This window comes from Danio rerio, chromosome 20 (genome assembly GCF_049306965.1).
Source record: "Danio rerio strain Tuebingen ecotype United States chromosome 20, GRCz12tu, whole genome shotgun sequence".
In the NCBI taxonomy this organism is placed as follows: Eukaryota; Metazoa; Chordata; class Actinopteri; order Cypriniformes; family Danionidae; genus Danio; species Danio rerio.
Genome location: NC_133195.1, coordinates 50587451 through 50602500, shown reverse-complemented (window position 1 = coordinate 50602500; position 15050 = coordinate 50587451). Strand labels below are relative to the sequence as shown.

Genomic DNA, 15050 nt, shown 5'->3' with positions numbered 1-15050 from the left:
TTTTCGAAACAATTACAGTTTTTCTCAGTGGCTTTGGTGCATTTTTCACAACACTATTTACATTTGCACAACAGGTAATGCATTTCTCAAAACAATTAGTCATTTGTGCACATCATAGTAGCAGTTTCTCATTCCTTCCAACAAATTGCAGATGCTTTTGGACATGCATCATCTGCTTTCATACAACTCTCTGCTGTTTATAACATTATCATTCGCTGATGTCATGTCAGTCAAAATGAACTAAACTTGTGAATGCTGAATAGTCATTTCATATTACAGTTTTTCTCGATTGCTTGGATGCAGTTGTCAACTGAAACTCCACATTTTCAAAACAGTTAACACACAGGCCTAAACAGCGGCACTCATGGTCAAAATGACACATTTTGCTTGCAAAAGGCACATATCGTGTCAAAACATTTAACATATGCAACAAAAGCTAGTTTTACCTTTAAACAACACAACTTGCAAACAAGTATATGAGCTCTTTCAATTAATCATTACACAATGGACAACAAAATACAAAATGCAGAACTCAAAATGCACCACCATTGCTTGCCATTGTAGCTTATAGCCAATGGCATTTGTTGTCTCTATTTGGGCTGTCAAATTCGCCTTTTTGCAAAGAATTGTATCAAGAATAAGATGTGCTTTGATTGAATATATATTGAATTCATGACATTTTCAAACTGTGGCTGAAAACTGAAATACTGTATATAAAAAAAACAGACAAAAGTAATAAAATACTGTAAATATTAGAGAAAACACATATAAACTAATATACAGTCAAATCTATTGGGAGTATAGGACATAGCCATACTGACCTCCTCCATCAATGCTGGCACAGAACAACACAGACCTTCCATCGTTTATATAAGGTTTGCAGAATGATGGCTGATTGAAGATTTGTGTGAAGGAGTGTCAAACCGGTGCTTCAGTGATTTCATACTGATGTTGGTAGTTTTTAATAGTTAGGAACAGATGGATTCTGTTTGGTTACCAAAACTAAAACAATGGAGTTTGGACTGCTTGAATGACATCTGTGTTAACTGTTTGGAAAAATGGTGGGGAAAATGTGTCATCCCAATGAGAAAGAGTTTACACATTTGCAAGACCTGTCTTCTGCTCTGCTGGGATAGTGATAATGAAAATGAAGAGGAACCTAGTTTCTTTAACCAGGTCAAAGCAAACAAGAAAAACTGTAAACTAATAGTCCTCATTTCATTACTTGAGTCATTACATACAAAAATGTTGAACTAGTTGTCAAAATCTGTCTAGCAAATTTTATAAAAAAAAATGGTAAAACTTTATTTTCCTGAAAATGTCTTAAAAATTGAATGATTTGATGAATGATTTACAGACCTGGGTATGTTGTAGGTTCAGTTCCAATATGTACTGCAATATTGTCTTCAGTTGTGCACAGCTCTACCTAAAGGAAGTTTATGTTTGTAAATAAGGGTGTATTTATTCTTTTGCACAATGCTGTGAATAAATTAGAATTGTAAAGAGCAAATGCAGTAAAAATGTGAAACATACATATTCAGTGTCTTGTACTCAGATGCCTCACTAAATGCAGTGATGTCTAACTTTACTGTAGTGTTTTTGCATTGAAAAAATGTACAGAGTATAGTGTCATAATGTTGTGCAAATGTAAATAGTGTTGTGAGAAATGCACCAAAGCATCTGAGAAAAACTGTAATACAAACTGCAAAACCTAGTGGATAACCTGCAAAAGTGCGTCACTTACTCAAAATGGAGAGCTCGTTCCTCAAAAGCAATATTGATGTCAATGAAGGTATCAATTCAATTCAATTCAGCTTTATTTGTATAGCGCTTTTACAATGTAGATTGTGTCAAAGCAGCTTCACATAAATGGTCATAGTAACTGGAACAGTGTGGTTCAGTAACTGGAACAGTGTGGTTCAGGTTTTAGTGTTTAAGTTCAGTTCAGTTCAGTTTAGCTCAGTTCAGTGTGATTTAATCATTACTGAGAGTTCAAACACTGAAGAGCCAATTCATCGATGCGTAGCTCTACCAATCCTGAACCATGTGAGGCAGTGGCGACAGCGGAGAGGGAATAAAAACTTCACCTGATGGTATCAGTGTCATCAAGATGAAAAGTCCTGACTCCATGGTTTATGAACAGGATAGTCAAATGGCTTTGTCATGTTTTCATTATGACACTTTACTCTGCAAGTCTATCCAATGCAAAACAGTCAGATTTTGGTGACATTTCCTGAAAATGCTCAAGACAGCACTGTATACCAGTGGTTCTCAAAGCTTTTTCATCAGGTACCACCTCCGGAAAAAAAAACTGTCTCTCCAAGTACCATCAAAATGAGCATTCAAGAGTTCACACTTAGCTGATGATTGATTATAAGCAAGTTTGGCATGCTGTCCCGGGAGAGAGTCCTGAGCTCAAAGGTTCTTGAGCCCTGGGCTCCCTCCCGTTTGGAGGGCGAGAGGGGAGCCTTGAGCTCAGGTAGATCTCGACAACTCCCCCTTGATAAAAACTGATGACTAAAAATTAAATGCTATGAAAAGATATGCTGCATGGTGAGAGATTAACTGTAGTGCAAAATTTAGATTTATCAATTAACTTGTTGTGCATGTTTTTGGAATGTGGGAGGAAACCGGAGGACCCGGGGAAAACCCACGCAAGCACGGGAAGAACATGCAAACTACACACAGAAACGACCACCGGCCTGTTAAAGGACTAGAACCGGTGGCGTTCTTGCTGTGAGGCGACAGTGCTAGTCAATGGGCCACCGTGCTGCCCCATGGAGGGAAAGGTGAAGAGGTAGGGGTGGAAGGGGGGATTCTTCAAATCGAAGATGACTGTAGTGAGAAAACCCTGGCTCTTTATAGTAGGTTAGAAATGGCCTGATTGGTGGATCATGCATGCTAATGCAGAACCAGCTGTGTTCAATCATAATCACGTGCTCCTCTCGAAATTAGTTTATGAATAAACTTTACGTATTGAAATACAGTAGCGTAGTAGGCCCAGTAAAGCAGCTACAACTCTGCACAGTTAAAAAACGTGGCAGATTACCTCAGAAAAATAGGCTATATGTCATATATGGCATAATATATACATCATTTTTGATAAATTTTGAAGTGTGTGTAGCATGTACATGACATATTTCATTCCTCCACATACCACTAGAAGGAAGGCTGCGTACCACTAGAGGTAGACGTACCACAGATTGAGAACCATTGCTGTATTTGTGCAGCCATTTGAAAACTACAGTAAAGTTAGAAATCACTGCATTTAATGAGGTATCTGAGTACAAGACACTGAATATGTATGTTTCACAGTTTTACTGCATTTGCTCTGTGCAATTCTACTTTACTCACAGCATTGTGCAAAAGAATAAACACACCCTTATTTACAAACATAAACTCCCTTTAGGTAGAGCTGTGCACAACTGTAAACTATATTACAGTACATATTGAAACTGAACCTACAACACACACAGGCCTGTAAACCATTCATGAAACTGTTCAATTTAGAAGACATTTTCAGAAAAAAAAAATTCAGAAAATTTGCTTGACATATTTTGACAACTAGTTCAACATTTTTGTATGTAATGACTCAAGACATCAATACTTGCTTTTGAGGCATGAGCTCTCCATTTTGAGCAAGTGACACGCTTTTGCAGGTTATCAACTAGGTTTTGCAGTTTGCATTAATTGTTTTGACAAATGACTGCTGTGCAAATGTAAATAGTGTTGTGAGAAATGCACCAAAGCCACTGAGAAAAACTGTAAAACTATTATGATTAGAAATGTGTTGAAAAAAATCTTTCCTTTAAACAGAAATTAGGGTGAAAAAATAAACAGGGGGGCTAATCATTCAGGAGGGGACTTCAACTGCATATATACACACAATACAAACATCTGATATATTTGTATACTACAGTACAGACACTTCACTCGTACAGTAGTGTGATCATGCTGTGACTCCAAACATAGCTCATGACTCAGATTTTGTCCCAGTTTCGAGCGAATTGAATCTTGAGTTGTGAATCCCACCGCTCATGTCCCTGTTATACCTGTGCATGTGTAACAAACTAAACCACATCACACACACACACACACACTTTTAGCTTTAAATGTTTGTTTACAAAACTGTTTTCTGGTTTAATTATAGAGTCATTTTAAAAAGGGATGTGGGGGCGATACACACAGACAGACAGGAAGAAACATAATTACACTGCATCTTCGGGACTTGTTTGTGTGTATTCGTAGTATTTTTACAGTATATACACTATATAAAATGGGTTTTATAGTTGTAAATAGAGCAAAGTTTTATTCTGGAATATGATTTTTAGGAGGACATTTATTTAAACCTTACCTCGAAGTGGTTGGTCACCAGCTCTTGGTTGGCCATCAGAGTTTGTAGCTCGCCCTGGGTGGCCGTAAGCTCCTGAAAATTAAGTTCAAAGGCATCAAAGCAGTATGTCGTAAGGATTTGAACATATCTTTACACATCGCAAGCGGAAAAATCTGGTTGTCAGCGCTTTTTCCTTTATTAAAGGCACTAGGCTTTGGCATTGTCAATAATTGATGTAGTCTGTGATGAACAAAACATATAGACACAATTTAAATATAAATTATAAATAAAACAGGGTATAAACCACACAGAGGAGCCCTAATCAAACACGTCTACTCCTCAAACAATCACACTCGATGCCCACAGAAGTACATTTCTATATTAGTCTTTTCACTTCACTTTCTTTCAATCATCCACTGATAGACGGAGAAAAGTATTACATAATAAATAATAAAGTGTTGTGGGCACACATCAAGTGTAATGTCTCTTTCATTCATACCAGATGCTAGAGGGCGCCCTTGTGCATAAACTTCATATATACATCACTGAAGTTATATAAGTTACACTAAAGTCCCTTTAAGGCGGTTGTTGTTAGAAGGGATACAGCTGCAAACTAAAGTTAACAAAAATATTTTTATTATTATATATTAAATTAAACATTCAAATGTATTTTATTAACCCCTACCCCAACCCCCACAATAGGGTATATGCCGAGCTAGTGCTGTTCTCATGCTGATACACTTCAGGTGACCTGTTATTGTGAACTTTTTCTCATTTTATACGGTTCCTTATACAGCATCGATGTTGTAATGTCATTAAAATACATTCAGTTAAATAAACTTTAGCATTTATTTAGTTGCTCAAGCGTAAAACGAGACAAAAAGCATGCACACGCGCCCGTCAGAATCGGCAGGCTAACGCAGAAGCTCCATTAAATATACTGGGGTAAAATAAATGCTCATATAATAAAGACATGGCAGGGGAAATGTAATTTAATGCAGTGCTTCTTGTACAATCTGAGACCCACTTTAAATCGGATATCACTCAGCTAGTGGAGATCGCTGATTTTTTAAAGAAAACAAACCTTAAACGCACCGGATTTTGCATTGCCATTTAATTCGCCGGAAGCGCTTAACCCAGGTTACTGGCAAATTAAAAGTCCTATTAGCATGCTTCGGCATATACCCCATTACGTAAAAACTCAGCAGGCACAGAATGTCAACATGACGTGAGATTGACGTTGTACCCCATCGTCATAGGGACGTTGCATTTTTTATGGATATAAAAATCATTTTGATGTCAGATCCCAATGGCATGCCAGCATCAATGTCCAACGTCCAACCTAAAATCAACCAAATATCAATGTTACAGCTTGAAGTGTGGATGTTACCACTATGATGTCTGTCAGACGTTAGATTTTGGTTGCCATACCTGAAGAATAAATGTCAGTATTTGACGTCAATATGATGTTTGTTTAAGATGCTGGCTCGACGTTGGATTTTGGTCACTTTCCAACTCAACCTAAAATCAACCAAATATCAACGTCATTTGACCTCGTTATTGAACATCAAAATAACATTGTCCTTAGACGCTGACTAAACATTTAATTTTGGTCACCTGACGTAACGACCGAAATTCAACCTAATATTAACGTCTTATGATGTTGTGTGCCTGCTGGGAACAGTAATTATTGTTGTACAGTATCACAAAAAATATGCCATATCCACATCTGTATACCTACTAGACGTTACCCTTTGAAGCAAGTCATTTCACTTGGTAGCCATCTTTGAAACGCCTCTCTGCATTTTGTTTGAATTAGTATTTGGAATCCCCAATAAAATTAAACAACGACTGTCTCTTAAGCCTGGTTTATACTTCTGCATCAAGTGACCGGCTGTCACACAACCAGCGATCGCTTCCCAGAGGATCGCTGGTTCTCACACGAACTCTCATGACTACATTTCCGCATTTCCCAGGACTACATTTTCATACATGCACTGCTCCCAAACACGCACGCCTGTTCATTCATCTATCCTGATTGAATCACCAGCTGGACCTTGTTCACAGACTGATTTCATTCCATTCATAAGCCACTCATTCACGCTTCCAGTTTGCCGAGTCTTGTTTTCCCAGTGTGACATTACGAAGCGTTTCTCCCTGTCTTGTTTATCCGTGTTTAGACCCTAGCTTTGCATTCCTTGTTATCCTGTTTAGCCGCCTGCCTTTAGACCTATTGCCTGTTATATTGACGACGATTCTGGACTGCCTTAACATACCCGTTTGCACCTGATTTGACCATTGCTTGCCTGACATTGAATAAACTGCATATTGGATCTTACCTCCTGTTGTCTCCTGTCACTCCACCCCAGTCGTGGTAACACCGGCGTAACCCACGGCGCATGTGTAACAGAGTTACACTTGCACTGTGTTAAAATTATAACATTTTTCAAATTATATTGTGATTATTTATTTAAAGATTTTATTTCATATTTGTGAATTTTATCATTTTAAGAATGATTTTGGAGTCATTTTCATTTATTTACCATGGCAGTGTTTAACCTGCACACCGCCCCTTTTTGTACCTCTTGTGTTGCCGTAGTTCGTCTCCCCCCCCCCTCACAATGCTGCTGTGCAAGCCCGGATTGGCTAATCGGGAGGACCGGGAGAATTCCCGGTGGGCCGGTCCGTTTTTTGGCCGCGAGGGCCGGTGTCCCTAGCTCCAGAATCTTTTGCTCTCAGCAGTCACACTTTTTAAATTTATTTTATTTACTTGACCACAGCCTTTCTATTCATTATTCTACCGCAACTGTTCTCTTTTCATCTATTTTAATGATTATAAAACTCAGTTTTGTCTCCTCTCTGAACACAGCTATTGTGGTCCAGCGGTTAGCACGTTAGATTAAGACGCCGCGGACCCGGGTTCGTTCCTCGTTTGAGTAACTTATTGTTTTCATTTTTATTGTTAAGATATATAATACTGTTAGGGTTGTTGAACATTTGAAGTTCTAAAGCAGCTGTTTTCTCAAAAAAAGACGTGATAGTGTCATTAGAAACTGATTTGGAAATGACCTTATTTTAATATAGTCAGTCGTGAACTGAGGTGGGCCGGTCTGAGCCTTGAAACTCCAGGGCTGAAAAGGAGTCCCACTCCGGCCCTGCTGCTGTGTATTTATGAGGGGGTCGGATGTGCAGTACAGGGAGAAGACAACATAATTGTGTTTAATTGTCTGCTCCAGGACTATATAAAGCAGGGGTTTTCAAAGTGTGAGGCGCGCCTCCCCTGGGGGGCGCCAGAGCATGTCAGGGGAGGCGCGGGAAAAATATATAATAAAAATATAATTATTAAGTTTAATTATTATACTGTCGCGCGCGTTCTGATCAGCTGTGTTGTCGCGCGCACGCTCAAGAGCGGTGTTGTTGCGCGCCTACTGAAGGGCGGGAACGAGGGTGTGCCGCGTCGCGGGGGCACTTTTGATCATTTTGGAAGGGCACTTTCTATCCAGGACTAAAAAGGGCATGTGCATTGCACAGGTTGAGCCCTATGTGTGCACGTGCCTGCAATGGATCGGTTTCTGAGACCCCCCGATTCAAAGCCTTCAAGTTCAGGGCTTAAACCCAAAAGACGACGATATGATGATCAGTATTTGAGTTTAGGATTTACGTGGACAGGACCAGCTGATGAACCACGACCTTTATGTGTGGTTTGTCAAAATATTTTGGCTAATGACAGCATGAGACCCGCTAAACTTCGACTGTTTTGACTGGGATGGACAGTTCTTGGATGTGTTCTATTAATATTAACCATCATCCTAGTTTTAAAAACTTTATATTAAAATACTTGTTATTACTCTGTAAATAATTGCACTTTCATGCAAATGATGATAAAAGTGAGTTAACAGTCTGACATCTGTCTGTGTCTTTATATATACTGTATATATATATGTGTGTGTGTGTGTGTGTGTGTGTGTATGTATGTATGTGTGTGCGTGTTTGGGAGGAGGGGGGCGCCAATGGATAAGTTGTGTCAAAAGGGAGGCCCACTGTCTTAGACTCTGAAAACCCCTGATATAAAGTGAAGGAAAGCAGCTCTTGGTGTCGTCTCAATGTCATTGAGTGAAAGTAGATCAGTTACACATGCAACGCGCGTAGCTGTGCATTTATACTTCTGTCTCTGTTGGTCTGCATTAACCTTTCCAAAACGCTAGTTGGCAGTGAGGTGTAAATGTGTCTCTGTGTCGAGTTTCTTCGCCTGTGTTTTGTTCTTTCTGAACGCTTCCGGGATGTACAAGTGGCTCAAACTCGCTCATTTTGAGGCAGGAACCGGTGGACGTGCAACAACTTTAACTATAAACACAACACAAAACAAAACTTTCCATCCGGAGCTCCTTCACGGGACTGCACACTTGTAAACAATCTCTCCATCGGACTCGCACGGTACGGCTTCTTCTTCTAAGGTCACATATTAGAATATTACACTTATCTATTGGTGAATCACACATCTTATGGTTTTACATTCATTCATTCATTTATTCATTCATTCATTCATTCATTCATTCATTTATTCATTTGTTTGTTTGTTTGTTCAAAATTGTCTGTAGAGTATGAGTGTGTGTGAATGAGTGTATGCATGTTTCCCAGTACTGGAAGGACTTCCGCTGCATAAAACATATGCTGGAATAGTTGGCGGTTCATTTCGCTGTGGCGACACCTGATGAATAAATTACTTTTTGGCTTAGTCCCTTATTTATCAGGCGTCGCCACAGGGGAATGAACCATCAACTGATTCAGCATATGTTTTACACAGCGGAAGCCCTTCCAACCGCAACCCAGTGCTGGGAAACACCCATACACACTCATACACAAAGGCCAATTTAGTTTATTTAATTCACCTGTACCGCATGTTTATGGACTGTGGGGAAACCGGAGCACCCAGAGGAAACCCACACCAACACAACGCCGGGAGAACATGCAAACTCCACACAGAAACGCCAACTGGTCCGGCTGATACTCAAACCAGTGACCTTCTTGCTGTGAGGCGACAGTGCTAACCACTGAGCCACCGTGCCGCTGTATATGAACATTTGGTATTTTTAAAAAGCATCCACAGATTAGCCCAAATCACCTTCTTGACTATTTGATCAGACTTGCAATGTTAACACAAATAAAACAAGACTGAAATCGCCAAAACTACTGTTATGTAACCATAACAAACAAATGAAACATAATGGGACCACAATGTAGGCTCACAGCATGCTGTTGTATAATATACTATGCAGTGTGCTGGTGTTCAGTGGCCTACTGTATGTGTGTGCGCTGACAGTAAACACCAATGACCGGCATTTGCTGAAATATTGATGTGTCAGCGTCTGCGTGCGGGTGGGCAGGGCTTTGGGTTGGAGCTCCAGCCAATGAATTCTTCTGCAGTTTGAATGCATAATTAGCCAGACTGTTGCCATGGTGATGGGAGGGGAGGGGTGGGTCTGGATGGAAAGGTCTCTGTTAAACCAGAGCATCTTCACTGCTGAGATCAGAGTGTGTGTGTGTGTGTGTGTGTGTGTGTGTGTGTGTGTGTGATGACGGAGCCCTGCTGACGCTCCCCTGAGGCCACTGGCTATTTTAAACTGGCAAGAGAAAGCATCTTTCTGTTTCTCTCTATTCTGTATCTTTTTCTCCATCCATCACTACTCTAACAATACATGCCACACAATAGAAATATTACTGAAGATATGATAATGAGTGACATTATAATAATGCCTTGTTGAAATATGCATGGGTATCCCTGGAAAAAGGCAGCATATTGTGCTCCAAAGTCTTTATTTACATGTCAGCATTAATAGTGCATCACAGAAGTGCAAGTTACCAAGTTACACTAGCCCTGAGAAGTCAACTGCGCTTCTGGACACTGTTAACATAGGGCTTCCTATTGGCAGAGTGCAGTTTTAACTGGCATTTGTGGCTGTAACTACGTATTGTGGTACTTGAAAATTTGTGCCAAAGTAGTCCTGAGCCCATGTGTGAAAGCTAAATATTTTGTTTACGTAAAACAAAATATGACAAGCATATATCCAAAAGTATATAAACATAAACACGAAAATATAGAAATAAATTTTCATTTAAATGATTAAGTTTATTAAGTAAAATGACAAATATGCATAACAAAATAATTTATTAAATAAATTGAAAACTAAATTTGGAAAAGATTTTATTTCAGTATCCTCTTTTTTTACTTGTTTTGATACATCTAGCTTTAAGGTTAAATAAAGATAAATGTATAAAATGGAGTTATATAAACTAAAATAACAACCAAAACATTATTTACATTTAAGACCTGAAGGGTTTAGCACCAGTTTATTTACATTTATTTCCAATTTCATTGTGAATTAAATGTATTAAACATGGTTATATTTTTATTTATATTGCCACAGCCGTATCACCCTGCAGCCCAAGACACACACTGATGATAAGCAGGCCTGAGACTGGTCACCACCTGGATGGGAGACCACATGGGAAATCTAGGTTGCTGTTGGAAGTTGTGTTAGAGAGGCCAGCGAAGGTGCTGAACCTGCGGTCTGTGTGGGTCCTAATGCCCTAGCATAGTGAAGGGGACTATACTGTCAGTGAGCACTGTCTTTTGGATGAGATGTTAAACAGAGGTCCTCACTCTCTGTGGTCATTAGAAATCTTATGGCACTTCTCGTAAAGAGCAGGAGTGTAACCCTGGTATCCTGGCCAAATTCCCTCCATCGGCCCTTACCTATCATGGCCTCCCAATCATCCCTATCCACCGAATTGGCTCTATCACTGTCTTTCCACTGTACCTATAGCTGGTGTGGTGAGCGCACTGCCACTTGTTGTCCTGTGGCTGACCTTGCATCATCCAAGTGGATGCTGCACACTGGTGGTGCTGTGGAGAGACCCCTCCCCCTCATGATTGTGAAGCGCTTTTGGTGTATGGCCGTACACAATAAATGCACTTTATAAATAAACATTACTTACTTTCTATATTTTAAAGTAGCCCTCGCAACACTGCTTTAAACCAAAATTAAATTATTTTATTTCAAATTCTTGGATTTCTTGTGATTATTTTGTGTATTTTGATACTACTATGCTAAAACTGAAATAAAATAAAAAGAATAAAATATATGAAATGTAGCTATGTAAAGTAAAATAAATATTTCTTGCATTTATGTTTTGTGAATTAAATGTATTCATATTTTAAAGTAGGCCATTTAAAACTCCTTTTAAACCAAAGTTTTATTGTTTTCTGATTATTTTGTCTTTGGATACTACTAGCTTACTTAAAAACTGAAATAAAAAAAAGATAAATAATAATAATAAATAATTCCTTACATTTATATAGTGATTTTCTGGACGCTCAAAGTGCTTTACACATTGGCAGGAATCTCCTCAGCATCCACCTGGACTACACCACGGCAGCCATATTGCACTAGAGTGCACTGGTGGAGAGGAGACAGAGTGATGAAGCCAATTATGATATGGGGATGGTTAGGGGATCATGATGGACAGAGGCCAATGGGCAAATTTGGCCAGAATATCGGGTTTAAACCCTTTTTCGAAGGATTTTTAACAACCACAGAGAGTCAGGAACTCGGTTTAACATCTCATCTGAAAGACAACGCTCACTGAGCAGTGTAGAGTCCCCGTCACTATACTGGGGCTTTAGGACCCACACAGACTGCATGTTGAGCACCCTCTGCTGGCCTCCTTAACACCACTTCCAACATCAACCTAGCTTTCCCATGTAGTCTCCCATCCAGGTACTGACCGGGCACAGCCGTGCTTAGCTTCAGTGGGTGACCAAGTGAGAGTTGCAGAGAGCTAGCTGCCGGCTAAATAAAAAATAATATATAAAATGTAGCTATGTCAACTAAAATAAAAACCAAAACATTACTTCCACTTATAAGATCTGAGTGTGTAAAGTGTTAAGCACCAGTTAATTTACATTTCTTTTTTGTGAATTAAATGTCTTAAACATGCTTATATTTTAAAGTTGACCATACTTATTTTAAAACCAAATTTTTTTTTTGTTTATTTCAATTTCTTTCATTATTTTGTGATTATTTTGTGTTCGGACACTACTAGCGTACTAAGACTGAAATAAAAAGAAGATAAATAGAATAAAATATATATTATAAACTAAACTAAAAAACAAAACATTACTTCTACTTAAGATCTGAGTGTGTAAAGGAATCAGGGGTGCTGCTAGGTTGTGGTTAGTATGAATCTTTGGGCCCACGCCTTTTTGGGGCCCCCAAAGTTACTATTGGGGGCCTCCCAGTTCCCGAGTTTGCCATTTAAAAATAAAAAAATTATTAAACATTGTGTATTTTAACACTGCTTTAACACTGTAAATATTGCTAGGTTCCACACGAAGTAGATTTTAGGTTTTAATTAAAAATTTAAGTGGATTGAACATAAAACAATTAAGTTGTCCCAAAAAACCCTCTATTGTGTTGATTTAGCGTCACGGTGGCGCAGTGGGTAACACAATCACCTCACAGCAAGAAGGTCGCTGGTTCGAGCCTTGGCTGGGTCAGTTGGCATTTCTGTGTGGAGTTTGCATGTTCTTCCCGTGTTGGCTTTGGTTTCCTCCAGGTGCTCCAATTTCTCCCATAGTCCAAACACATGCGCTATAGGTGAATAGGGTAAGTTAACTTGTGCGTATATGTGTGAATGAGTGTTTATGGATGTGGTGGGTTGCAGCTGGAAGGGCATCCGCTGCGTAAAATATATGCTGGATAAGTTGGCGGTTCATTCCCTTGTGGCAACCCCTGATTAATAAGGGACTAAGCCGAAAAGAAAATGAATAAACAAGCAGCAAAAATATTTTCTTTAGTGAAAGCCATTAAAAAGCTGAATGTTTCTTCCCCTAATTACTATTCATATGTATGCTAATGAGGTTTAGCATTGTCTCCGCCTCCTCTGCCTCTCTGTACATTTAATGCAGAAGGTTTTTCTTTCATCCCTCGAGACAAAAAGCACTTTCTGTTCATCCTGCCCTGTTATTTTCTCTCTGTTCTTTGTGCGTGTGGTGAAGTCTGATGTGTTCTGACAGAGTGTTTTGGATGTGCTGAGCTGGAGCGGGTCAGATGTAGTTCTGCGCTCACTCTTTGTCCCAGTTGTGGCCTTCTGACAATAATCTTTGTGTGTTTCTGGAGCTGCCGATGTCCACAAAGAGAGCTCTGTGTGTGTCGGTGGGGGAGGATATTTTGAACGTGAGGTTATTTTCGTCGTGCTTTCGAAAAAAGTCCTTCATACTGACAGACATTTCTGGCTGTTGATTATCAAGTCACTCACTGGCAGTTTGAGTGATGGTGATCAATTCTGAAGAAACATTGAGCAGGTTTTATATTTATGCAGCTCACACTGTAGCTCCGCCCACCATTAAATCTGATTGGCTCAGAAGTCTATTTATCATTCATTTATTTTTCTTCGGCTTAGTCCCTTTATTTATCAGGGGTCGCCACAGCGGATTGAACCACCAACTTATCCACCATATATTTTACACAGAGGATGGTCTTTTAAATGCAACCCAGTACTGGGAAACACCCACACACACTCATTCTCACACACACTCGTACACTACGGACAATTTAGTTTATTAAGTGCACCTATAGCGCATGTCTTTGGACTTGTGGGGAAAACCGGTGCACCCGGAGGAAATCCACGCCAAGGAGGTCTATTTGACTTACACTAAAACATTTTGATACTGTTTATAACTTAATTAAAATTTCTATTAAATTGAAACCAAAGCGACAATAAAAAAGCAAACAAATATGGTTGTTTTAAACTTTTTGTTCATCAGTTGACCTGAAAAAAGAAGGAAAGATACTGAAACTGAAGAAATTAATTATTAATGCTGAATACTGAAATAGAAATGTGAAGCAGTGCAACAGTTTTAAACACGGATGCTACTCAATTTGTATTCATCAATAAAACAGAATAAAACAATTTAAATTAAATTTGAAACTTATTATTTAACAAATTTTTATTTCAGCTATTTATTATGTTTTTTAGCATAAATTAATGATATTTACTATAAATAAAGTAAATAATATGTATTACAACCCCAAAATCGGAAAAAGTTGGGACCGTATAAAAAAAACACAAATAAAAAAAATAGTTTTTTTTCTAAATTTACTTTGACTTGTATTTAGTTGCAGACAATACAACAAACATTATTTAATGTGTTCCTCAGGATTTTTATTGTTTTTTGTTTTGTGTTTGCTCTTTTTTAAATAAACGCGTATTACAATTTTGGTTCTTGCAACACATCAAAAAAGTTGGACCAGTAAATCATTTACCACTTTGTAATGCTGCCATTCCTTTTCACAACACTTAAAAGACGTTTATGACGTTAAGTGATGAAGTGTTTCAGGTGTAATTTTGTCCCTTTCTTCCTGCAAACAAGTCTCAAGGTCATCAACAGTAGGTTGTTGCATTTTGCGCTTTAAAATGCACCACACATTCTCTATTGGACACAGGTCAGGACTACAGGCAGGCCAGTCAAGTACCTGTATCCTCCACAGCCAGGGCTTTGTAATGTGTGCAGGATGTAGGTTTGCATTGTCTTGTTGTCATGGGCATCCCTGGAAAAGATGTCAGCATAATGTGCTCCAAAATCTCTAAGTACTTTTCAGCATTAATGGTGCCATCACAGAAGTGCAAGTTACCTTTGCCAAGGGCACTGACACAA

General features: G+C 38.9%; 1 protein-coding gene across 1 annotated transcript in view; it reads left to right on the top strand.

Annotated features, from left to right (window-relative positions):
• kif3ca (kinesin family member 3Ca) overlaps window positions 1-15050 on the top strand; it is a 45814-nt gene that overhangs the window by 5906 nt on the left and 24858 nt on the right. The gene's annotated exons all lie outside the window — the stretch shown is intronic.